The sequence below is a fragment of the Heptranchias perlo genome, unplaced genomic scaffold, assembly GCF_035084215.1.
Source record: "Heptranchias perlo isolate sHepPer1 unplaced genomic scaffold, sHepPer1.hap1 HAP1_SCAFFOLD_44, whole genome shotgun sequence".
Classification (NCBI taxonomy): Eukaryota; Metazoa; Chordata; class Chondrichthyes; order Hexanchiformes; family Hexanchidae; genus Heptranchias; species Heptranchias perlo.
The window spans coordinates 5,830,995-5,855,382 of NW_027139453.1; the positions used below are offsets into that span (position 1 = coordinate 5,830,995).

At 44.6% G+C, this 24,388-nt stretch overlaps 1 long non-coding RNA gene and 1 other non-coding gene across 2 annotated transcripts in view; one reads left to right on the forward strand and one right to left on the reverse strand.

The window, feature by feature from the left end:
- LOC137312864 (uncharacterized) overlaps nt 1-24,388 on the forward strand; it is a 1,008,715-nt gene that overhangs the window by 731,430 nt on the left and 252,897 nt on the right. The window lies entirely within an intron of this gene.
- trnai-uau (transfer RNA isoleucine (anticodon UAU)) lies at nt 19,316-19,410 on the reverse strand. The gene is made up of 2 exons: nt 19,373-19,410; nt 19,316-19,351 (listed from the first exon to the last, which is right to left on the reverse strand). It is a non-coding gene; the product is annotated as a tRNA-Ile (tRNA).

Consider the following 24,388-nt stretch of genomic DNA (forward strand, 5'->3'; position numbering starts at 1 on the left):
GGTCTACAGTTTACATCCAGTTGCGTAATAGCTTCTCTATTGTATCTTAATTTTAAACAAATAGTTTCTGTCTTTGAACTCTTGTCTGCATCATCCCTTTCCAGTGCTATATTAGTGCATTCGATCAATACTGCCTCTCTTTCCTTCACTTCCCTATCTTTCCTGAATGCCTTGTGGCCGGGAATATTAAGTACACTGTCCTCCCCTTCATTGAGCAAGGTGTCTGTTATTGCCACAAAATCATAGAACCATTAAGCGACTTGAGCCTGCAGCTCACCAACCTGTTTGCCACGCTACGTACATTTAGGCACATGCACTCCAAACTCATCTTAGACTGCTTTGGATTTGACCCTGTCTGATATCTCCTGTTTCTGAACTCTCTTTTAATCTAGTGTTATTTGACCTTCCCAATCCTCTGTGTTCTTTGCTTCTCCCCTCCATTGTTTCCTTCTGATGCTCATGCCCCTGCCAATTTGGTTCAAACGCTCCACCACTTCACTAGTTAGCCTCCCCGCGAGGACATTAGTCCCAGCTCTGTTGAGGTGCAATACGTCCATTTTGAAAAAATCCCTCCTGCCCCAGAACTAATCCCAATGTCCCAGGAATCTGAAGCCCTCCCTCTTGCACCATTTATCCATCTGTTTGAATGTGGCCGTTCAGGCTCTTTATTCAATTAGGAATTTATGTCTTTCGGGCGGGAAGACATAAGGCTTTGCCCGAACACCTCAGGTGGACTAATGTAAACATAGACAAGGGCTTGAAATAACGTCGGTTTCATTGAAATGAAGAACTTTAACGGTTACAGATGATGATGAAACTGACACCTTTCTATTTGAAGAGCGCTCCCCGAGGTATCGGGACCTGGACGATATTGGAATAGGTTGTGACAAGTATGAAGCAGAAGCTCTACGGAAATCCACATCCCCAGGAGTCTGTGGGCTGCGGTGGGGATTCCAGTTTCTGCTCCGTTCATTAATTTCAATTATTATCCATTCCAGAGAGTTTCACTTTGATGTTTTCTGTGGTATTATAATAGTTCACGCCAAGGACAACATGAACATTAGGAACAGTAGGAGGCCATTCAACCCGTCGGGCCTGTTCTACCATTCGGTTAGATCATGGCTGATCTTCGCCTTAAATCAATTTTCCCAACTTTGCTCCCTATCCCTTGATACCCTTAACTAACAGAAATCTATCTATCTCAGTGTTGATAACTGCAATTGATCCTCGGACTCGACAGTCTACATGGGCCGGAGCTGTTTTACACCCGACCATTTCTAACAGACTCAGGACAGACCTGACGTAAATACACACATTCATTGTCGTTCTGGGTGCACGGGCAGGACATGTTGTAACGTTGACTTTATTTCTACTGTTTGGATTCAGAAAGAAGGAAATAAAACGGCTTTTGAAGCTACCGGTGCGACGAGGCGGCCGAAATCATGAGGCGATGCTAATGCAGTGCGCTCGCAGGGTCCGAATCCCATTCTCCTCGCTATTGTATTACAAGTTGGATGCAGCCCTACCGATAAATGTTCTATTGTTTTTTACATTATGTAATTGGCTTGAAATCTATTCCTATCACTCCGGTGTTTTTTGTCTGTGTTTTCACATTTTGCATTCTGCATCAATGAGATCAACTGAATTTGGATAAATAAACATTCAGCTTCTATCTGCACATCATCTTGAAACATTCCAACATTTTCTCCACGTGCGTTGCGTCAATAAACCGTGTACATTCTGTCCTCTGGTGCTCACACATGCTCTGAATGTAAGTCAATCCTGATAAGAATCTTTGTTGCTATTTCTGCAAGAAACAATTTGAAGTTTCACTTTCTTTCCGGTCTCGAGAATGAGGGGATGAAACTTTTGAAATTGTTGAATGTTTTCCTATTGAAGTGAAGTGAACCGTGTAAATCCGGTTAAACCGGCGGGTCGGAATCCCTTTAGATTGAGAATTCAGCTCTTCAACCTCTTCGCTAAAACAGCTCTGGTTTAAGAATTAAAGTCGTTGACCAGAAGCGGTCCCGCGGTGTTGGTCTGTGTTTAATCTCCACCATGAATGTTTAGCTTTACCCTAGAATCAGTTTGTCCAACGTCCTCACAGAAAGATTCATCCCCTCCTGTCTACTTGATTGGGGAAAATACAGAATATCAGCGAACCCCTGAATTTTTATTCGGCAATTGATTGATATTATTTAATGGAAATATAAAAGTAGCAGGGGGCACTTTAACCTCATTTGTAAACCCGTGGATGGGAACCTCTGGAAGCAATTTAACTCGGCAGTCAACACAGAGAGGCTGTGAAGCAAACCAAGGGCTTCTCCAAGCAGCAAATGAGGAAGAGGAAACGTTGCTCTCGCTGCTATCTGGAACACAACGGTTGGAAAATGGGAGCAAAGAAACAAATCGAGCTAAAGGCACGGCTGGGGATTTGAACCCAGGATCCCCTGTTTATAAGAGAGATGCTTTAAACACTGAGCCACGGCGCCCACATGAATATCGTTTTTTCCAAAGTTATCGTATTGATACTTTTGCAAGCGACTGTATTGCTGCTTCCCCTTCATTGCGTCTGCGCAACAACATCAATCATGTGTTCATCGGTCTCTTCCTTATCCCCTGGCAGTAGATCTTATATCTCGCCCTATTCATCCTGTTGTATTCCCACACTCTCTCCACACTATCTGGTCTTATCCTATTACATTTCTCATCTCTTCCCAGTTATATAAAAAGAAAAAGGGTGGCTAAGGCAAACATAGGTCCCTTAGAGGATGAGACCGGGAAATTAATGGTGGGAAACATGGAGATGGCAAAAATGCTGAACAAATATTTTGTTTCAGTCTTTACAGTAGAGGACACTAAGAATATCCCAACACTGGACAAACAGGGGACTCTCGGGGGGGAGGAGCTAAATACGATTAAAATCACTCAAGAGATGGTACTCAGTAAAATAATGGGACTCAAGGCGGATAAATCCCCTGGACCTGATGGCTTCCATCCTAGGGTCTTGAGGGAAGTGGCAGTAGGGATTGTGGATGCTTTGGTGATAGTTTTCCAAAATTCCCTGGACTCAGGAGAGGTCCCGGCAGATTGGAAAACTGCTAATGTAACACCGTTATTTAAAAAGGGTAGTAGGCAGAAGGCTGGAAATTATAGGCCAGTTAGCTTAACATCTGTGGTGGGTAAAATTTTGGAGTCTATTATTAAGGAGACAGTAACGGAACATTTAGATAAGCATAATTTAATAGGACAAAGTCAGCATGGCTTTATGAAGGGGAAGTCATGTCTGACAAATTTGCTTGAGTTCTTCGAGGATATAACGTATAGGGTGGATAAAGGGGAACCAGTGGACGTAGTGTATTTAGACTTCCAGAAGGCAGTCGACAAGGTGCCACATAAAAGATTATTACTTAAGATAAAAAATCACGGGATTGGGGGTAATATTCTGGCATGGGTGGAGGATTGGTTATCGAACAGGAAGCAGAGAGTTGGGATAAATGGTTCATTTTCGGACTGGCAACCAGTAACCAGTGGTGTTCCACAGGGGTCGGTGCTGGGTCCCCAACTCTTTACAATCTATATTAACGATTTGGAGGAGGGGACCGAGTGCAACATATCAAAATTTGCAGATGATACAAAGATGGGAGGGAAAGTAGAGAGTGAGGAGGACATAAAAAACCTGCAAGGGGATATAGACAGGCTGGGTGAGTGGGCGGAGATTTGGCAGATGCAATATAATATTGGAAAATGTGAGGTTATGCACTTTGGCAGGAAAAATCAGAGAGCAAGTTATTTTCTTAATGGCGAGAGACTGGAAAGTACTGCAGTACAAAGGGATCTGGGGGTTCTCGTGCAAGAAAATCAAAATGTTGGTATGCAGGTGCAGCAGGTGATCAAGAAAGCCAACGGAATGTTGGCTTTTATTGCTAGGGGGATAGAATATAAAAACAAGGAGGTATTGCTGCAGTTATATAAGGTATTGGTGAGACCGCACCTGGAATACTGCATACAGTTTTGGTCTCCATACTTAAGAAAAGACATACTTGCTCTCGAGGCAGTACAAAGAAGGTTCACTCGGTTAATCCCGGGGATGAGGGGGCGGACATATGAGGAGAGGTTGAGTAGATTGGGACTCTACTCATTGGAGTTCAGAAGAATGAGAGGCGATCTTATTGAAACATATAAGATTGTGAAGGGTCTTGATCGGGTGGATGCGGTAAGGATGTTCCCAAAGATGGGTGAAACGAGAACTAGGGGGCATAATCTTAGAATAAGGGGCTGCTCTTTCAAAACTGAGATGAGGAGAAACTTCTTCACTCAGAGGGTGGTAGGTCTGTGGAATTTGCTGCCCCAGGAAGCTGTGGAAGCTACATCATTAGATACATTTAAAACAGAAATAGACAGTTTCCTAGAAGTAAAGGGAATTAGGGGTTATGGGGAGCGGGCAGGAAATTGGACATGAAGCTGAGTTCGGATCGGTCAATGCCCTGTGGGTGGCGGAGAGGGCCCAGGGGCTATGTGGCCGGGTCCTGCTCCGACTTCTTGTGTTCTTTAGATTTGTGGTTGGGATCAGATCAGCCATGATCTTATTGAATGGCGGAGCAGGCTCGAGGGGCCGATTGGCCTACTCCTGCTCCAATTTCTTATGTTCTTATGTTCTTATGTTCTTATGTTCTAAATGCTGGTGAGTAATGTATGTGATGCACCAGGCCTTGACCTCTTCCTGTGGGTGACCTCCTACAACTACTGCAGAATAGTTAAATGTGTGTGTGTTTTACATTAGGAAATGTGTATTAGCGCTAGTCTACCTGGAGTACCTATTCTCACACGAACGACAATGTGGCTTCAGAGCATTTAAATTTTAGGTAGTCTTACTGGACAAGACAAGTTGTACATTCAATATTTGGTGATATTGTTCACTTGGAATAATTAGTGCACAAATCGATGGTGCTGTACATGGAATAGAAAGCGAGATTGGATGGATAGGAACCGTTTGAAAGGATGGGTGATCGGCTGTGGGTGGCAGCGAAATTTTCTCGTGGCCGCGTGGATCTATTGCCAGCGGTTCGTTGATCTCCGGGTTTGAATCTCGCTTTGGGGCTTTCACTGATTACCAAATGAGAAATCCGGGTTGCGAATCTCAGTTAAGCGTCACTAGACTTTTGTTCTTCGTCAAAAATCATCAAACCGCTTGTTGCAGATGACAGGAGCGCCATTTTTCAAAGAAAGACGGCAGTGATGGATAGAAGTAAGGAAGACAAGAAGGAGAAGAAGGAAGAACGACTGAAAAGGAACAAAGGACTGAGCCTGAGAGAAAGAGTGAGAAGCTGAGAGGCTGAAGTCTGTGACTTTTCTCAGTCATTTCTTACTGCCTCATACTTCATTTGCTGTTTTTGTCCAATCGTAAGGAGCTGCGGCGCGATTAATGACGTAAATACAGCGATTTGGCGATCGCCGTTCAAGGGAACGTTGGGCTGAGCGACGAAAACAACTTTTATCGTTTAATTCAACCTTTCGGAGGAGCGGCACAAATGTTCCAGAAATTATGGGCAAATCACGCCATCCCATATCTCACTTGCTGCAATATTTACCTATCGGTAATGGCGCACGCCGTGAATGCATCGTTATGGCTCGAGGTCCCAGCAATTGAAGGATTATAAAGATAGTGAAATAATTCTGGTCCAACAGCAGTTAGACCTTGTTCCACTGCTGATACAAAAATCTTTTCTGTCCCTGCTCTGTCCACTTATCCCAGTTATTCACACAGAAAAAGAGGCCGGTCCAGTATTGTAAAAACTTGGGGAGAGCAAAAATCTGTCTCATTCACCCGACAAGAACAAGCGTCGAACCGGGAACCAAACCAAATGGTAGCTGAGCACAGGCCTGGAGATTTCAGTGAATCAGCCGTCGGTGATATTAATCTCCCGATCAGGTCAATAAACACCAGACAGTTGTTTCAACCTCTCTGCCTGGTGCTGAATCCAGATATAAACGGTGGCAGGTGTAAACTGAGCAGCTCATCACTTCAACCACCTTCGCGCTTCACCCTCGGATCAGTTTCACCAAAACCGCTTCCTGTTTCTGGGTCAAATTCAATCTGATCGAGCGGATCAAAAACAAAAAATCTCACTCATATTTCTCCATTCGCGCAGTCGGCAAGATCTGGTTCCAGATCCTATTCCTGATTCTTGGAACACTAATCCCTGACTCGCCAGCACGGGATGCAAAGACAATTCTGATTGAACAGCAAAAACTGACGATTTCCAATAAAGTCCAGAGGACGAGATTTACTGCAGCGCTCACTGAAACCTCTGTGGGGAAACACCGTGGGGTTTCAAGGATTCCTCAAAATATTAAGGACCCGGATTTCAGTCAACACTCGGGAATGTGCTCCCAATATTTCTCAGTCACTTGGATGAAGGAATGGAAATTTGCATATCCAAGTTTGCAGATGACAGTAAGATCGGGGGCACAGTTACCTGTGTGGATGGAATCAGGAAGTTACAAAGGGACAGAGACTCGCAAAACTGTGTTGAATGGAGTTCAATGTGGGGAACAGTGAGGTAATTCACTTTGGATCCAATCAATCGGAAAATGTTCTCAATGTCGAGAGCTTAGGAACAGTGGAGGAGCAAAGGGATTTGTCTGTCCATTTGGAGAAGTACTTCGCTATTGGCCGCGTGGACTCATTTAAAGCCAGCGAGTAAAATGACTGTGGTCGGATTGAAATCTACAATCTTCTGATCGCATCACAATTCCCCCCGGAGTCAGACGCCTGATCCATTAGGCCACGCGGCCAATAGCGAATTACTTCGCCAAATGATCTGAAACACGGGGCAGGGTTGGTTAAGACTCTGCTTGTATCTTTCACTTCCTTTCACTTTGTTGATGTTGTTCATTTATTGTTTTCTATACTTTAGCAAGTTAGTTCTACTGTTTCCGACTTATCAGGAAACTGAGAACTGAACTCCCGCTGGGTCTCCGAGAAACCTACAATCAGAATAAACAATGTTCAAATCTTTGATCAAAATGTTTCGCCTCCAAAGCGAATCTCTTTCGCACTCAGTCTGCACAATAGAGAGAGGGGAAATACAAAAAAAGTCAACTCGGTAAACTAAAAATGTACACGGAGAACAACACCGAACGGAGAAGGTGAACAGAGTTTACTATCCAAGCCTGACGAGACGAGTGGTCTCAACCTGTCCTGTAAAATACGAACAATCCCCAATTCTGCTGGGTGTGATTATTATTTTCTGATTTTCTTTTTTTTGGTAAATATAAACGCGGACGGGATCCCGCACCACGGGGTAAACGGGTCAGATCCAGTCCTGGCGCTCATTGTTAATGTTAATACTGAGCACGGTATTCTATCCGTGTAATTATAACATCGCGGGTTTCTTACAATATATTCGACACGTCCCCTTGCTGTGTATTTAATCAGGGCGGGGGATGTTTTGCTGGTTTCGTGATCTTCCGTTTTCAGGAAATTAGTAAACTCGTCTCGAAACATAAGTTTTCCAGTTTCTATTTCACTAAATGGAGTTGAGGTGCAGATCAGCGATGAGCGGCTGTGATTCCGCCGCGAATGGTGGCGAAGGAAATTCGCTGCTTTCATTGCTTCCACCGTTGATCTTCCTGCGGGCTATGAACCTTCTGCACGCCGCTATTTCTATCACATGACCAGGAAGTGAAACAAGTTGAATGTGAAAGTGGGAGCAACAAACTGGATCAAGCAGATAGGCGGGGCGGGAAATTGCAAAACAAACAGCCAAGCAACTACGAGCGGGTCAGCTGTTACATAAGAATATGTGAAATAGGAGCAGGAGTCGGCCTCACGGCCCGTGGAGCATCCTCCGCCATTCAATACGTTCGTGGCTGATCTTCGACCTCGCCTCTATTTTCTCGCCCGATCCCCATATTCCAACACGACACTTCAAACAGAAGAATGTCTGTTTCACGAAAAGAAGAATTGAGTGTTCGGTTCTTTCGATTTAAAGATCTCGTGCTGCCGACTTTCCCATTTCATGATGTCGCCAATCGCCCTCTCTCCCGTCCATTAACAACTAAACTCACACCTGCTATTGCAATACGGCCGATCAGAGGAACCAAAGTGCCCACATGAGAACACGAAGAAGGAGATGTTGTTTGCAACAGACCAACTACACCTTAAACTCCGGTGGTAATATTCAGATGTAATAGGATAAACTGGTCTAGTTAAAACTCAAATTCACAATTTCGGCATTTTCGAGCTTGATATTGTGATATAAGTAATTACCGTGCGCTAACCGATTGCACCACTGGAGCCAGCTAGTGATGGTGCTGTTATTAAACAGCCTCAATTTCGGCCTGTAAGCTTGTATGTTCTTTCACACAGGTTTCCAAGTGCACACATGCAGCCAACTTCCGCTTGGGCTTTGGTGTTTTGGCGGTCGAATTCTTGCCTGCCACACAGGAAGCTGGGGTTCCATTGCCGCCCAATTCAGCACCAATTTCATTCTGCATTCATGACATCGCGTGAATTGGGATAAATTCATATTCACCTTCAATCTGCACAAAATCGTGAGACATTTTCTTTTCTCCGGCTGTGTTGCATCCACTTAACCTCGGCATCTACCCGGATAGTGTGGGAGACGTTGGGAATATTCCTCTGCAGACGGTAGTTGTAGCATCCTCACTTTTGAATGATTTCTGTGAACCAAGGGTATTAAGGGATATGGGACTAAGACTAAAATGCATATATGGAGTTAGGTCACAGCTCCACTATGATCGCATTGAATAGTGGAACAGGTTCATCGGGCCAGCCGAATCTTGCGTCCAGCCTGCACAAGGGTCACTGGGCGAGGGGAAACAGCGCATCACGCTACCTACGCCCATAAACAGCCCTAATCCAATTTTTCCCTCAACGTATCCTGCGTGCGCCAGTTGACAGGATTCCTGGTATATGAGGCCACAGGAAGAAAGATTGCATTTCGATAGCCCACTTCGCCACCTCAGAGGTCCCAAAGCGCTTTACAGACAATGACGGAAAAGAGGCAGCCAATTTGCGAACAGCAAGATCCCAAACACAACGAACTGATAATGATCAAATAATGTGTTATAGTGACGTGGCTCAAGGGATGAATATTGAACAGGGATCCGGGGAGAACGAATCACCTTTAAAGACCGAGACAAGGTGATTGGATCAGTCCGAGTTTTGACCTTTGAAATGTTTTTCTTTCCTTATTTTTATCACCTTCAGATTCGAACTGATCAGAAATCTGTCACTCAAAATAAACACGGTTATAGATAAAGAAATAAACCGGATTGAGACGGTTCACTTCACTTCACTGAAACGTGCAATTCCGGTGGCAGCGAAATTTTACAGCGGATGTGCGGTTCACTTGCCAGCGGTTCGTTGTTCTACGGGTGCGAGTCTGGCTTTGGGGCTATCACTGATTGATAGCCGGAATTCCGGCTTTCGAATCCTTCACAAGTTTCCTTATGCTTTTGTTCTCAGTGCAATATCACCAAATCGCTTCTTTCAGATTTGCAGATAACAGGGGCGCCTTTTTCCAAGAAAGAAGGCAGTGATGGATAGAAAGAAGGAAGTCAGGAGGGAGAAGAAACAAAAACGACTGAAAGTAGAGCCTGAGAGCGAGAATCTGAGAAGCTGCACTCTGTGACATTTCTCAGTGATTTCTTGCTGCCTCATACTTCATTTGCCGTTATTGTCCAATTGTAAGTGGCTGCGGCGCGATTAATGACTTAGTACAGAGAATTGGCGATCGCCGTTCACGGCAACGGAGCGCTGAGCGAAGAAAACAAATTTTAACCTTTCATAGAAGCATAGAAGTTACAACATGGAAACAGGCCCTTCGGCCCAACATGTCCATGTCGCCCAGTTTATACCACTAAGCTAGTCCCAATTGCCTGCACTTGGCCCATATCCCTCTATACCCATCTTACCCATGTCACTGTCCAAATGCTTTATAAAAGACAAAATTGTACCCGCCTCTACTACTGCCTCTGGCATCTCGTTCCAGACACTCACCACCCTTTGAGTGAAAAAATTGCCCCTCTGGAACCTTTTGTATCTCTCCCCTCTCACCTTAAATCAATGTCCCCTCGTTATAGACTCCCCTACCTTTGGGAAAAGATTTTGACTATCTACCTTATCTATGCCCCTCATTATTTAATAGACTTCTATAAGATCACCCCTTAACCTCCTACTCTCCAGGGAAAAAAGTCCCAGTCTACCTAACCTCTCCCTATTAGTCAATCCATCAAGTCCCGGTAGCATCCTAGTAAATCTTTTCTGCACTCTTTCTAGTTTAATAATATCCTTTCTATAATAGGGTGAGCAGAACTGTACACAGTATTCCATGTGTGGCCTCACTAATGTCTTGTACAACTTTAACCGAGCCTTTCGGAGGAGCGGCGCAACGGTTTCAGAAATCATGGGAAAATCGTTTTCCATCCCGTATCTCACTTGCTGCAACATTCACCTTTCGATAATGGCGCACGCCGTGAATGCATCATTATGGCTCGAGGTCCCAGCAATTGCTGGATTATAAAGATAGTGAAATAACTCTGGTCCAACAACAGTTGGACCTTGTTCCAACAAACTTCTCTGTCCCTGCTCTGTCCACTTAACCCAGTTATTCACACAGAAATTGAGGCCGGTCAATATTGTAAAAACTTGGTGGAAGAGAAAATCTGTCTTCTTCATCCGGCGAGAACAAGCGTTGAACAGGCAACCAAACCAAATGGTGGCCGAGCACAGGCCTGGAGATCTCAGTGAATCAGCCGTCGGTGACATTAACCACCCGATCAGGTCAATAAACACCAGACAGTTGTTTCTATCTCTCTGCCTGGTGCTGAATCCAGATATAAACGGTGGTCCCTGGGGCAATTGGTGAAAGCAGAGGGAAACCGATCAGGGAGAAAACAGTGTCGGCGACCGTGACCAGACGGGGATCCCGAGCCACACGGGCTGGATCCAATCATTGAGCAGCTCATCGCTTCAACCACCTTCGCGCTTCCCCCTCGGATCAGTTTCACCAAAACCGCTTCCTGTTTCTGGATCAAATTCATTCTGATCGAGCGGATCAAAAACAAAAATCGAACTCTTATTTCTCCATGTAGCGCAGTCGGCAAGATGTGGTTCCAGATCCTATTCCTGATTCTTGGAACACTACTCCCTGACTCGCCAGCACGGGAAGCAAAGACAATTCTGAATGAACAATAAAACTGAGGGTTTTCAATTAAATCCCGAGCACGAGATTTACTGCAGCGCTCATTGAAACCTCTGTGGGGAAACACCGTGGGATTTCAAGGATTCCTCAAAATATTAAGGAACCAGATTTTAGTGAACACTCGGGAATGTGCTCCCAATATTTCTCAGTGACTTGGATGAAGGAATAGAGAGTTGTGTTTCCAAGTTTGGTGATGACAGTAAGATCGGAGGCACAGTTTACTGTGTGGATGGGATCACGAAGTTACGAAGGGACAGAGACAGATTAAGTGACTCGCCAAACTGTGTTAAATGGAGTTCAATGCGGGGAAGTGTGAGGTAATTCGCTTTGGATCCAATCAATCGGAAAATGTTCTTAATGTCGAGAAATTAGGAATAGTGGAGGAGCAAAGGAATCTGTGTGTCCATGTACACACATCACTAAAAACTATTGGACAACACAAAAGTTAATCAAAAAGGTTCAAGGGTAGTTGACCTTTAACTTCAGGGGACTGGAATACAAAGAGGAGGAAGTTATGCTTCATTTGAAAGGCCTTGGTCAGACGACATCTGTTGAACTGCGTTCAGTTCTGGGCACCGCCCCTCAGCGCAGATTCACCAGAATCATCCCTGGTCTTAAAAGGTTAAATTATGAGGACAGGTTGCATAAACTTGGATTCTATTCCCTTCTGTTTGAAAGGTTGATCTGATTGAGGTATTTAAAATGATAAAACGATTCGGAAGAGTAGATACAGAGAAGTTATTTCCTCTGGTGGTGGGGGTGGGGCGGGGCATAAAATTAGAGCTCGGATTTTCACTGGTGAAATCTGGAAGCACTTTATTACGTTGCACATACAGATGGCAACCTCGTTTCTTACCTTATACATTCTGCAAAGTCTTACTTGATTATGCAAGGTGCACATTGAAAACGATTTTGGTAAAGAAGGCCTGATAGCTTCGGCTTGAAATAGATAGTGTACAACATGGACTTGGATGGACAGGGCAGAATTTCAAAGTGTGCAGATCACACGGAACAGAAAAACATGTACAGACTTGTTGTAAATCTAATAACTGGACTGGTTCAAGATTGTTAAAAGTTTTGAAATTAGATTTCTTCCTAATGGATAAAGTTAACCCTTTATGTTCCAGCTCCATTATCATTTGCTATTCCCGTTAATCTTTCATTCGCTGGAAACCCCAGAGGCAGCAAGGAAGGACAGAATGATTGATCTCCGATCAGTCCTCTCGACCCGACCTTTATCCGATTCGAGCATGTGAAAAATTCCAATTATCCCTCTCCATTTAAACAAAATATAAACAATCCAGAGACTGAGACTTAAAACACCGGTGTCGGATTGATAATCATAGCATTCAAATCCGTTTTGATTGTACAAAACTTATGTCGGGCCTTATCAAAAGTGCAATACAATAACGACGCGGATGGTATTCGGACCCATACGGACAGAGCACAATGGATTATCCGATCATTTCTGAATCCAAACAGTAGAAATAAAGTCACTTTTACACTATGTACTGCCTGTGCACCCAGATCGACAATATTGAAAATGCAGAGTCAGTTTCTGTAAGCAAAGGAATTTACATTTTCCGTTCCATTCGGTCAGTTCCTGTGAGAAACGGTCGGTGCAAAACAGTTATGGCGCACGTTGGAACAAATATAAAATCGACCGCGGCAGGACTCGAACCTGCAATCTTCTGATAACATCGTCAATTAATACCGAAGTCAGACGCCTTATTCATTACGCCACGAGGCCGCGATTGCAAGGCTTTACCAAATGATCTTAAACCCGGGCCAGGGGTGGTTTAGGCTCTGCTTGTATCTTTCTCTTACTTTCAATTTGTTGATGTTGTTCATTTATTGTTTTCTGTCTTGCAGCAAGTTGGCTCTACTGTTTCCTACTAATCAGGAAAATAAGAACTGAACTCCCGCTGGGTCTCCGAGCAACCTACTATCAGAATAAACAATATTCAAATCTTTGATCGCAATGTTTCTCCTCCAAAGCGAATCTCTTTCCCACTCAGTCTGCAAAATAGAGAGAAGGAAAATAAAAGAAAAGACAATTCGGTAACTTAAAAATGTACACGGAGAACAACACCGAGCGGAGAATGTGAACAGAATTTACTATCCAAGCCCGACGGGCCGAGCGGCCTCATCCTGTCCTGTAAAATACGAACAATCCCCAATTCTGCTGGGTGGGATTATTATTTTCTGATTTTCTGTGTTTGGTTAATATAAACGCGGACGGGGTCCCGCACCACGGGGTAAACGGGTCAGATCCAGACCTGGCGCTCAGTGTTAATGTTAATATTGAGCACGGGATTCTATCCGTGTAATAACAAAATCACGGGTTTCTTGCTATATATTCGACACATCTCCGTGCTGTGTGTTTAATCAGGGCAGGGAATGTTTTGCTGGTTTAGTGATATTCATTTTTCAGGAAATTTGTAAACTCGTCTCGAAACATGAGTTTTCCAGTTTCTATTTCGCTAAATGGAGTTGAGGTGCAGATCAGCGATGAGCTGCTGTGACTCCGCCGCGCCGGTTGAACCGGAATTGGACGTTTCAGTGAAGTGAAGTGAACCGTCTCAATCCGGTTTATTTCTTTATTTATAACATTGGTTATTTTGAGTGACAGATTGATCGAAAATCCATTGAGAGTTCAGTTGTCAGTTTTAAGATCAGTTGGAATCTGAAGAAGATAAAAAATCAGGAAAGAAAAAACATTACAAAGGTCAAAAGTAGAACTGATACAATCACCTTGTCTCCGTTTTTAAAGGTGATTAGTTCTCCCTGGAGCCCTTTCAATATTTATCCCTTCAGCCACATCACTATAATATATTATCTGGTCATTGTTACATCGCTGTTTTTGGGACCTTGCTTTGCGCAAATTGGCTGCCTCGTTTGCGACATGTCAGAAGTGACCACCATTCAAAAATTGCTTCATTTTCTGTGAAGCGCTTTTCGATGTCTGAGTGGTGAAGGGCGCTATCGAAATGCAATCTTTCTTCCCCTGGCCCTTGTGCTAGGTACCATAATGGAATCGTGTCGACATGCGCACGCAGCGAACTTTGGGGGAAAAATTAGAAAAGAGCCATTTTTCGGCATAGGTCGCGTGATGCGCTGTTTCCCTTGCCCAATGACCCATGTGCAGGCAGGACGCAAGTTTCGGCTGGCGCGATGACTCACCTGCAATCAGCGTTCCATTCCGGGCCTTGCAAGTTGAATGGATGCTATTCGCACTTCCCACCACCAGGGGGAGCTCAATCTCTTCAAGGGAGGATGTTTCTTCGAAATCTCTTGAAGGTAGCTGGTACCTGTTATTTGCTGAAAATAACAGTCTACAGTCTGCACGGAGTCTGAACAGAGATCAAACATCGCACACGTAAAACACAGACGCAGGTTCCATCCCTATGTTTGGACACTGATGAGTTATGTTGAAACATTGAATAAATGTTGCACGCAACTGAATCCCTCATCCTCCAATCTGCACGCCAAACCTCAGCAATCTGCCGATCTGAGTTGGTACCAGGCCTGGAGAGTGCATCCACCAATGTTCTCTGCTGATGCTGAGAGACCTTACTGCAAGAGGTGGACAGAAGGAGGGACATCCTATATCCGCAGAGTTTGGGTGAGGTGAGTGGGTGCGGGGCGCAAGAGGCGGCATCAATCCAAAAGGCAGCGGGAGGCAGCCGGGGACGAATTTAATGCCAGGGGAACAGCAACATGGACTTGGATGCAGTGCAGGAAGAATTTCAATGCTTTGAGAATGAGTCGTCAAGGTGAGTTCGGTCAACTCTCAAGTGACGTCTCCTACCACCTGCAACACACACGATACCATCCAATCCGCCACATGCGAACAAACTCTTCACATCAGTGCTCAACTCTTTTAACCAGCGACTTCCTCTCACCCTTACACATTACCACTGTTGCAAGCCGCACACCCATAACTCGCAGGTCACACACACTGGCAGCTATTAAACCATGAGAGGCACATCACACAGGCACACAATCCGAAGATGGCGCATAACAGGAGGCCGCAAGTGGAAGTGACATTTTCGCCCGACAAGCCTGTTCCACCTTTCAGTGAGATCATGGTTGAGCTGTGACGTCACTCCATATACCCGTCTTTGACACATATCCACAAATAATCTTGGTTCACAGAAATCTGTCAATCTCAGATTTAACATTCTCAAGTGAGCTCGCGCCCTGCAGAAGGGCGTTCCAAACGTCCCCCAAACTTTCCGTGTAGAAGCCGAGGTTTTGTGGATGCAACACACCTGGAGAAAAGAAAATGTCTCAAGGTGTTTAGCAGATTGAAGCTGAATATGAATTTATCCCAATTCACGCGATGTCATGAATGCAGAATGAAAATGCTCCTGCATTGGACGGTAATCGAACCCCAACTTCCTGTGGGGCAGGTAAGAATTCGACCAATTTTACACAAATAGCCCAAGCAGCAGTTGGCTTCATGTGTTCACATGGAAATCTGTCTGAGAGAACATACAATCTTACAAGCCAAAAATGAGGCTGTTTGATGACAACATCACTACCCGGTGGCTCAAGTGGCGCAATCGGTTAGCGCGCGGTACTGAGAGAACGACATCAGGCTCAATCAATGCTGAGGTTATGAGCTCGAGCAGTTAAACCTTTTGCATCTGAATATTTTCACCGGAGTTCAAGGTCCAGCTGGTTTGTTCCATGAACCATCTCCTTCTTCGTGTTCTGATGTGGGAACAAAAGGTGCTCTGGCCGGCCGTATAGCAACAGCAGCTGTGAGTTTAGTTGTTAATCGGCTGGAGAGTGGGCGATTGGCGACAGCATGAAATGGGAAAGGAGGCGCCACCAGATCTTTAAGTCTAAACAACCGAACACACAATGTTTCTTTTCGTGAAACAGGCATTCTTCTGTTTGAAGTGTCATATAGGAATATGGGGATCGGGCGGGAAATAGATTCGAGGTCTAAAATCAGCCATGACCTTATTGAATGGCGGAGTAGGCTCGAGGGGCCGTAAGGCCTGCTCCTGCTTCTATTTCTTATCTTCTGATGGAACAGCTGACCCGCTCCTCGTGGCTTGGCTGTTTGTTTTGCAATATCCCGACCCGCCGATCCGCTTGACCCAATTTGTTGCTCCAACTTTCACATTCAACTTGTTTCACTTCCTGGTCATGTGATAAAAATAGCGGCGTGCAGAAGGTTCATCGCCCGCAGGAAGATCAACGGTGGAAGGAATGAAAGCAGCGATTTTGCGTCGCCACCAATGAAGAAACGCTCACGTTTCCTTTATTTTTCGTTGTTCTCTCTTAGAGTGAACTTTGGGGAAAGTGCAGCGAACTTCGGTGACTGTAAAATCACCAGGGGTTCTGGCTGCACAGGCTGAAATTGGCGACATCGGCATCTGAGAAGCTGAAATGGTGAACATTGTTCCCGAGTTTCGGTAAGAGGAAGCACGGATTGATTTGTAGCGCTGAATGTCTCTGCATTCTACCGCCCACGGAGATGATGCTGGAAGTGTCTGCAAGGAGTGGGTGGAGGTTAAAAACTATCTAATTTATTCGAACAAAGAAATCAGATCAGCCCAACCAAACTCAGTGTTAACCATCCAATTGACAAGCTGCAGATAACAGCACTAATCCAAACATTTCCAAGTAACTATGGAAAAGACTCAGTTTGAAGCAGTTTAGACACTAAGCGATCTCTGTCCAAACAAGGGACGGGTGGTGTGAACGGGCAATCAGTGGTCTTTCTAACAGATCATCTACTGTATAAATGTTTCTGGTAAAAATGGTGATCAGAGAAGATCAAAGTCCTTTTCCGAGAATGCTCACCAAAGGTCAACATATTGACAACACATCGCAGGCATCGTCTCTTCAGTAGTTGTTGCTCCAGTGGACTGGCAGAACTTGACAGCTGTTCTAAAATTGCTCGCATGAAAAGGGACTTTGAACGCTGGACACTCAAATCACTTCTTCACCTAAAGGTCTGATGGTCTACCGACTGAGCTATCCAGGCGCGTGGTTATAGCTGTTTCCATCATTCAGATTCATAGAAATAGAATCAGAAATTTACGGCACAGAAGTAGGCTATTCGGCCCATCGTGTCTGTGCCGGCCGAAAAAGAGCTATCCATCCTATTCCCACTTTCCAACTCTTGGTCCGTAACCTTGTAGGTTACGGCACTTCAAGTGCATATCCAAGTGCTTTTTAAATGTGATGAGAGTTTCTGCCTCTACCACCCTTTCAGGCAGTGAGTTCCAAATCCCCACCACCCTCTGGGTGAAAAGAATTCTCCTCAACTCCCCTCTAATTCTCCTACCAATTACATAAATCTATGCCCCCTGGTTATTGACTTCTCTGCTAAGGGACATAGGTCCTTGATATACACTCTATCTCGGCCCCTCATAATTTTATACACCTCAATTAAATCTCCCCTCAGCCTCCTCTGCTCCAAAGAAAACTTGCCACTTTCCCTTGAATGCAATGGACTCTTACTTTTCTTACCAGTCTGCCATGTGGGACATTGTCAAAAGCCTTGCTAAAATCCATATAGACTACATCAAACGCGCTACCTTCATTGACCTTCATGATTTTATATCATGTTCTTCAGTGCCAAGAAATCCACATAGATCATGTCCACCGGCTACGACCATGTACTCTATAGTTGGTCTGTTTTGTAAACGGATCAGAAGCCACCTAAAGCAGTTTCCTGCCAAATTTTCCTTCCAGCAGAGAACAAGATAAAACTTGTCAGTGACTGCAAGAGTTTCCAATCGGTTTAGTGGGACTCGATGCCAGCTATTGAATGTGAATCTTGAGGATGGCCATTGCCTGCTGCTGGCAGAATTGATATACTTCAATGAAATTCAACCTGCAGTGCTCTTCAAAGGAGCTCTTCAACCATTGATTATTCTCCAACAGAAAAAGGCTGCTCACAATTAGCACCATGGGACACTTTGGGGAGGGCAAGCACTTTACAGTTAAAAAGCTTCATCCGATATTAACATCCCTCTTTAAATTCATTCTTGACTTCAAATTTGTAATGTTTTTACAGTTTGGTCAGCTTTGAGATATGTTTGCATTGGTTTATAGATTTAATGTATCTGATTCAAAAGATACACTTCTGAAAAAAGGATGAAGAATTTCTAACCCAAGAGATATATAATATAGCTACTGGAACTTAATATTTTAGAATTCATTTCTATTATACTTTTAGATAAAGTTAAAAGTTCTGTCTACTAAGATCTGAATATTTTCAATTTAACTATTTTATGTACTCAGTTTTAAAAAAATTGTTATTGATCTGATAATATCAATTATATATCTGTTTCTTGGCACTGAAGAACATGATATAAAATCAAAATCAAATTTAGTGCAAATTATGATATTTAGTGCACAAAGAAATATGTTAAACCTTATAATAAATGAAGCTGCAAGCACATAATCAACTTGGAATACATACAGCTAAATTCATGGTCGGTCTCTGAATTATCCCTTGTGGCCGTCGACCTCGGGTGAGGATCCGATTTATAAAATTCTCAGTACCGTTTTGAGGAGAATCTGATGTAAGAAACATGGAGAGGAAATTCGTGAGTTTACAATTCTTCTTGTTTGTGCCAAATGTCCTGTCATTCGTTAGCAGCAATTAAAAACAATCACATTACCCAGTGGCTCAAAAGCCAGACTTGTCCCACACGTGAGCTGGAAAAGGTCTCTCGACCTGTCAGCGGATCAACAACTGAAAGCGGAATAATTCCACCCGTTACTCAGTGACTCCGGGAAACACATTTACCTTCCGAATTTTCCTACACGACACTTCAAATAGAAGAATGTCTGTTTCACGAAAAGAAGAATTGTGTGTTCAGTTCATTAGATTTAAAGATCTCGGACCGCCTGCTTTCCCATTTCATGCTGTTGCCAATCGCCCCCTCTCCCGCCTATTAACAAATAAACTCACACCTGCTATTGCAATAATGCTGGCCAGAGGACCCGAAATGCCCACATGAAAACACGAAGAAGGAGATGTTTCATGGAACATTCTCGCTGCACCTTGAACTCGGGTGGAAATGTTCAGAAGCAAAAGGTTAAACTGCTCCAGGTGAGGCTCGAACTCACAACCTCGGCATTTCTCAAGCCTAATACTGTTATATAAGAACCGCGCGCTAACCGATTGCGCCACTGGAGCCGCACGTGTTTAAAGCGCCCAGCCAACAACCGCATTTGCGGCCGGTGAGACTGTCTGTTCTTCCAGTTTATTTCCAAGTGGACACATGCAGCCAACTGCCGTTCGGCCATTGATATTTTCGTGGTCAAATTCTTGCCTGCCACACAGGAAGCGGGGGTTCCATTACCGCCAAATGCAGGAGCATTTTCATTCTGCTTTCATGACACCGCGTGAATTGGGATAAATTCATATACAGCTTCAATCTGCACAACGTCTTGAGATATGTTCTTTTCTCCATTTGTGTTGCGTTGACGAAACCTCGGCATTCGGTCCTCCAGAGCTGAAACAGGTCGAGAATTAAGTCAATCCTGCCTTCTGCATCGCTGAAACGATGTGAGAAACAAATGAGTGAATTTTCAGCAAAAGTGGAGAAAGAACACTGCTCGATTGGGATTTGAACCTGGGACGTGTCGCATATACAATCAGAAAATCGTGAGAATTATTCCCCTCGACAAACCAACCGCCACGAATCGGGCCGTGCAGCCAGTGCACAATTCGCAACCACCCACAGCCGACCACCCAGCCTTGCAGACCACTTCTGACCATCCAATCGCGTTTTCTATTCCGATGTACAGCAATGTTCAAGTTGAGCACTAACTATTTCAAGTCACCACTATCCGGCTCTCTTTACCACATTCGTTTTGAATTTACCACTTGCATTATCAAGTAAAACTTTGCAGAATTTATTGCTCCAAAGCTACATTGTCATCTGTCTCGCCATCCGCGGGTTATACACTGTACCATAAGTATAATAAAAATGCTATTTTTTCACTGTGAGCGCGAAGAGCGATACGTTTGGAGACATTCGCTCCGAATTCATCAACTGGGTTGAACGTTTGCTTTTCCAACCGTCTCAGTCTTTCTTTCTTTACCCTTCTCTGTTGGTTTTGCAGGTTCGATCAAACTTGGCCGTTCAACGCAGCCTGAGACGTCCATCAGGGGAAAATACAAAGAGTCAAGAGACTGAGACAGGGAGAGATAGAGAGATTAAAGTACAGGAACAAAGAGTATGAATGTCAACTTGTGTGAATTAGCAGAATTTAAGATGGAGCTGGGAACAATTCCTTCATGTATTTTGAAATCTTGCAAGAGACCATCGTGCGCTCAATCCAAATTGTCCATGTCGCCGAGTATCTCTCCTCGAGTTGGAAAATTGATCATTTAGTTTTAACTCAAGCAGGTGCGATGCAAGAAAAATGCGATAATCCCGAGGAAAACCCGATTAGATAACAAGTCCCACGGCTAAACCATTCAGCCATTGCTGTACGAGTGTACATTAGAATGCGTACGGTTATCACAGGCGATCTGGCAAACTGTAAATTCTTTCAGACAGGTGTCCAAAGCGACATATGTAATTTGTTGCCGTTCATGGCATTGGTGGTTAAGCAGGAGAAATCTCGCTTCTTTTGCAAGTTAGTTGCATTCGATTCCCGGCCATTACAGAAACTTTTTGCATTGTGCACCCATGAGATTTCCTGAATTCGGATCAATTCACATTCAGATTCAGTCCACACACCATTCTGAGACATTTTTTGTTCTGCCCGTATGTTGTGTCGACAAACCCTTTGCATTCTGTCTTTTGGTTCTCAAACATGCTCTCATTAAAAATCAATTCTGCCATCCTCAACGCTGAAACGATGTGAGAAACCAACTGGTGATTATGGACTAAAATAGTGACACAGAGGGCGCTCGTCTGGTATTTGAACCAAATGCTCATCTGTCATTGGAGATTCTCGCATTTCAATCTCCATCTCCGGGCTGCATCTGAATAAATCCGTCAGCTTGTGATTCTTTGCGAGAGAGCGGGAGATGTTTAGAAATGTGCTGAAGATTTCCATACATTCATTAATAGTGCACATTCTAACATACATTTGATAATGGACTTTCACACAGACTTTCAACCTTTTTTATTTATTGATCACATCCTGCTGGAGGGAGGAGCGCATTGGTACATCCGGGTTTATTGGATCGACTGTGCTTGTGCGGGGAGCAAAGGGTCAAATGGCCGAGGGGACCTGTTTGTTCCCCGAGTGTATCACAGCCTCAGACTGACGAAAGGAAGGGGAGTTACTGATGAAATGGGCGAAGAAGTAGTTATTGAGTAGATTTTGAAGGTAGGAGGGTCAGTTAGCAAGGTCACTTTTCCCCAGTTCTGCCACTTCCTTTGCTATTTACAAGCCTAAATTACGATTATCTCTTCTCTCCGCTTATATTGAATGGCCCGCCGTGAGTTTTTGTAATTTATGTTGTTTGTTTAAAGCTCGGTTTTACGATGAACCGATGGACGTCAAAACCTCGCGTGGATGGAGGACGGGTTGATTTTATGGAAGGGGCAAATCTCACTTGGCAGGAAAAGGGACCTTCAACCGAATGCACAGAAATAACTCCGTTAGTGAACCCCGGTCTACAGAAGCGATCGTAACACTAAACACTTCACCAGCCTGATCACAAGAGCCTACAATGGAGACTACCTTCCTGACTGAAATCTGTGTGTGGGAGTTAGGCCTGAATCGGTCCCCTTCAGTGTGAAGCGGCCCGGCAGGCGGCTGGCAGACACAGCTCGGAATGGGACTCGATTCACTCCTGCATCAATGGCTGGTTCAGAAACCGCTCTGGCTGCTGCTGCTCCCACACTCTGGGTGCTCTTCTCTCTTCTGGATCCGGGTCCAACTCTTTACTGTTGACTGGAGCGCGTCAGAACCGTGTACAAATCCAGACCCGAGTATATCGACTTGGGGACTGGCGATTAGTTTTATATTGGGTCATTGTTTAAGGTATCGGCTGTTCAAAGTTTGTGTAATAGTAATTATCATAATTAATTCCAGCTCCTCCTGCTCACTGGCGCTCGGTCCTTCACCCTGTGATATTCCCTCAGTCTCACGATATACATCCTCTCGAGAGGGTGCACCTGGGCTGGTGATGGAAACGGTGAATCAGGTACAGCAATAGACGCTTCGGAGTTACTAAGCTTACTGTCATATCCTTACTTCTTTAAATGGTGGGACACCTTATAATTAACAACAACTTACATTTATATAGCGCATTTAACATACTAAAATATCCCAAGACGCTACACAGGAGCGCAATTAGTTAAAATTTCACACAGATCCACAAAAGGAGATATTCGGACAGGTGAACGAAAACTTAGTGAAAAAAGGGCGGTTGTAATGAGCATCATAAAGGAGGAGAGAGAGGAGGAGGGGTTTAAGTCGGGTATTCCAGAGATTTGGGCCCAGGTAGCTGAAGCCAAGACCGCCAATGGTGGATCGATTAAAATCAGGAGTGCACAAGAGACCGTAATTTGAGGATCGCAGTGATCTCGGAGGGTTGTGAGGCTGGGGGAGGTTACAGCGATAGGGAGAGGCGAGGCAAAGGAGGAATCTGAACACATGGATGAGATTTTTAAAATCGAGGCATTGGCGGAACGGGAGCCAAAGTCGGTGAGCGAGCACAGGGGTGATGGCCAGTTTCAAAGCTGAGCACCGTGTGCAGGATCGGAGGGACAATGCGACTCGGGATAATTGGCCTGGGGCAGTGAGAACACCTCTTGAGCATTAAGATATTCAATATCTGAAAGAGACAGGGAGATGAGATATTTATGTCAGTTATCCTGGCATCTGCAAAATCCATCGTCTCTCAGTGACCAACATCTTTCTTACCCTCTCCTTGCTTTCCTGGTAATGTGTTTTTTTCAGTCGTTTCATTTGCTTCCAACATCTAATTCCCCCGACATTTGGTGGAGCAGAGGATGCTGGAGGAAAATAACAGACAGAAGCAGACGGAGATGGCAGGTGAAACTGGCAGAAAATGTGAGCGTCACTTGCTTCAAATGAGGCCTGAGAGGCCGGCGTTGCCTTGCACCTTTCCGAGGAGATGCGTTGATCAGTTAGGTGTGTTTTGGAAATGGAAACAGTTGCACCAGCAGCTTGTGATAGTATTTTCCCTCACTGTCCATTTCATGTTCATGCCTACCCGCACTTGGTGCTTTCATTCTCTGAACAAGTCTTTCGTGTTCTTCCAGTAAATTTCATTTTGTACGAGCAGCTTGTCTGGGGCCAAAGTGACCTGAATTTCAAGGGGACAAGTCGGAAAAGCAGCGTTGGTCGGCTTGCTTGCAGGAAAATTGCAGCTGGTTCCCTGGTGGTTAGGATTCGGATGCAGGTCAGGTGGTTTTCTGGAAGGAGCAAATCAACTAGGCCGAAAAAACACCTCCAGCGGAAGGCACCAAAAATTGTTCCGTCTTTGTAAAAGACTGAATGTCAGGACTGAGATTCAAACCCACGTCTCCACGCGAGCTGAACGCAGTGCCCGAGACTTCCGACTCGTGGGTGCAGTGGTACATTCTCTCATTTCCAGATTAAAAGCCAAAGACATTTTTACTCATTCTGGACTTCGTTAAATGTTTCAGGAGGTCTGAGTGACTGGGATACAATCTCCCCACTATTTCCTACCCATGTGCTCGGTGTATGAGCTTTGATCGGGTCATGGTCTCTTTTTTCCCCAGGGAGGAGCAGTAATGCGATGTCTGAGGCTGCATTCACTGCTTTCCACCGGCAGCAGGTGAATGGAAAAAGCGGGGCCAGACAGGCGGCCTCAATTTTGCTGCTTGTCGCGGCCTCACTTACTCCGGGAGCTGGGGTGCAGCGAAAAACTGATGGCTTTGTTGCCACGGCTGCAATGCGTTTACGACCTATTGTTATTAATGGTGGCAGCGCTGCAGGATCCTTCAATGATCTCTCACAAATCAACTGAAACCATTCGGAATGTGCAGCTTTGAGAGGGGCTTTCTGCATCGTCAGAGCAGGAAACGTGAGTGAGGGAGAGACACTGCCGTTATCTGTGTGCTGTTTGACCATGTGTAGAACTACAGAGAAAGAAAGAATACACCGGGGATGAGAGATATTGCATTATTTTTATTTTACCCTCAACATGAAATATT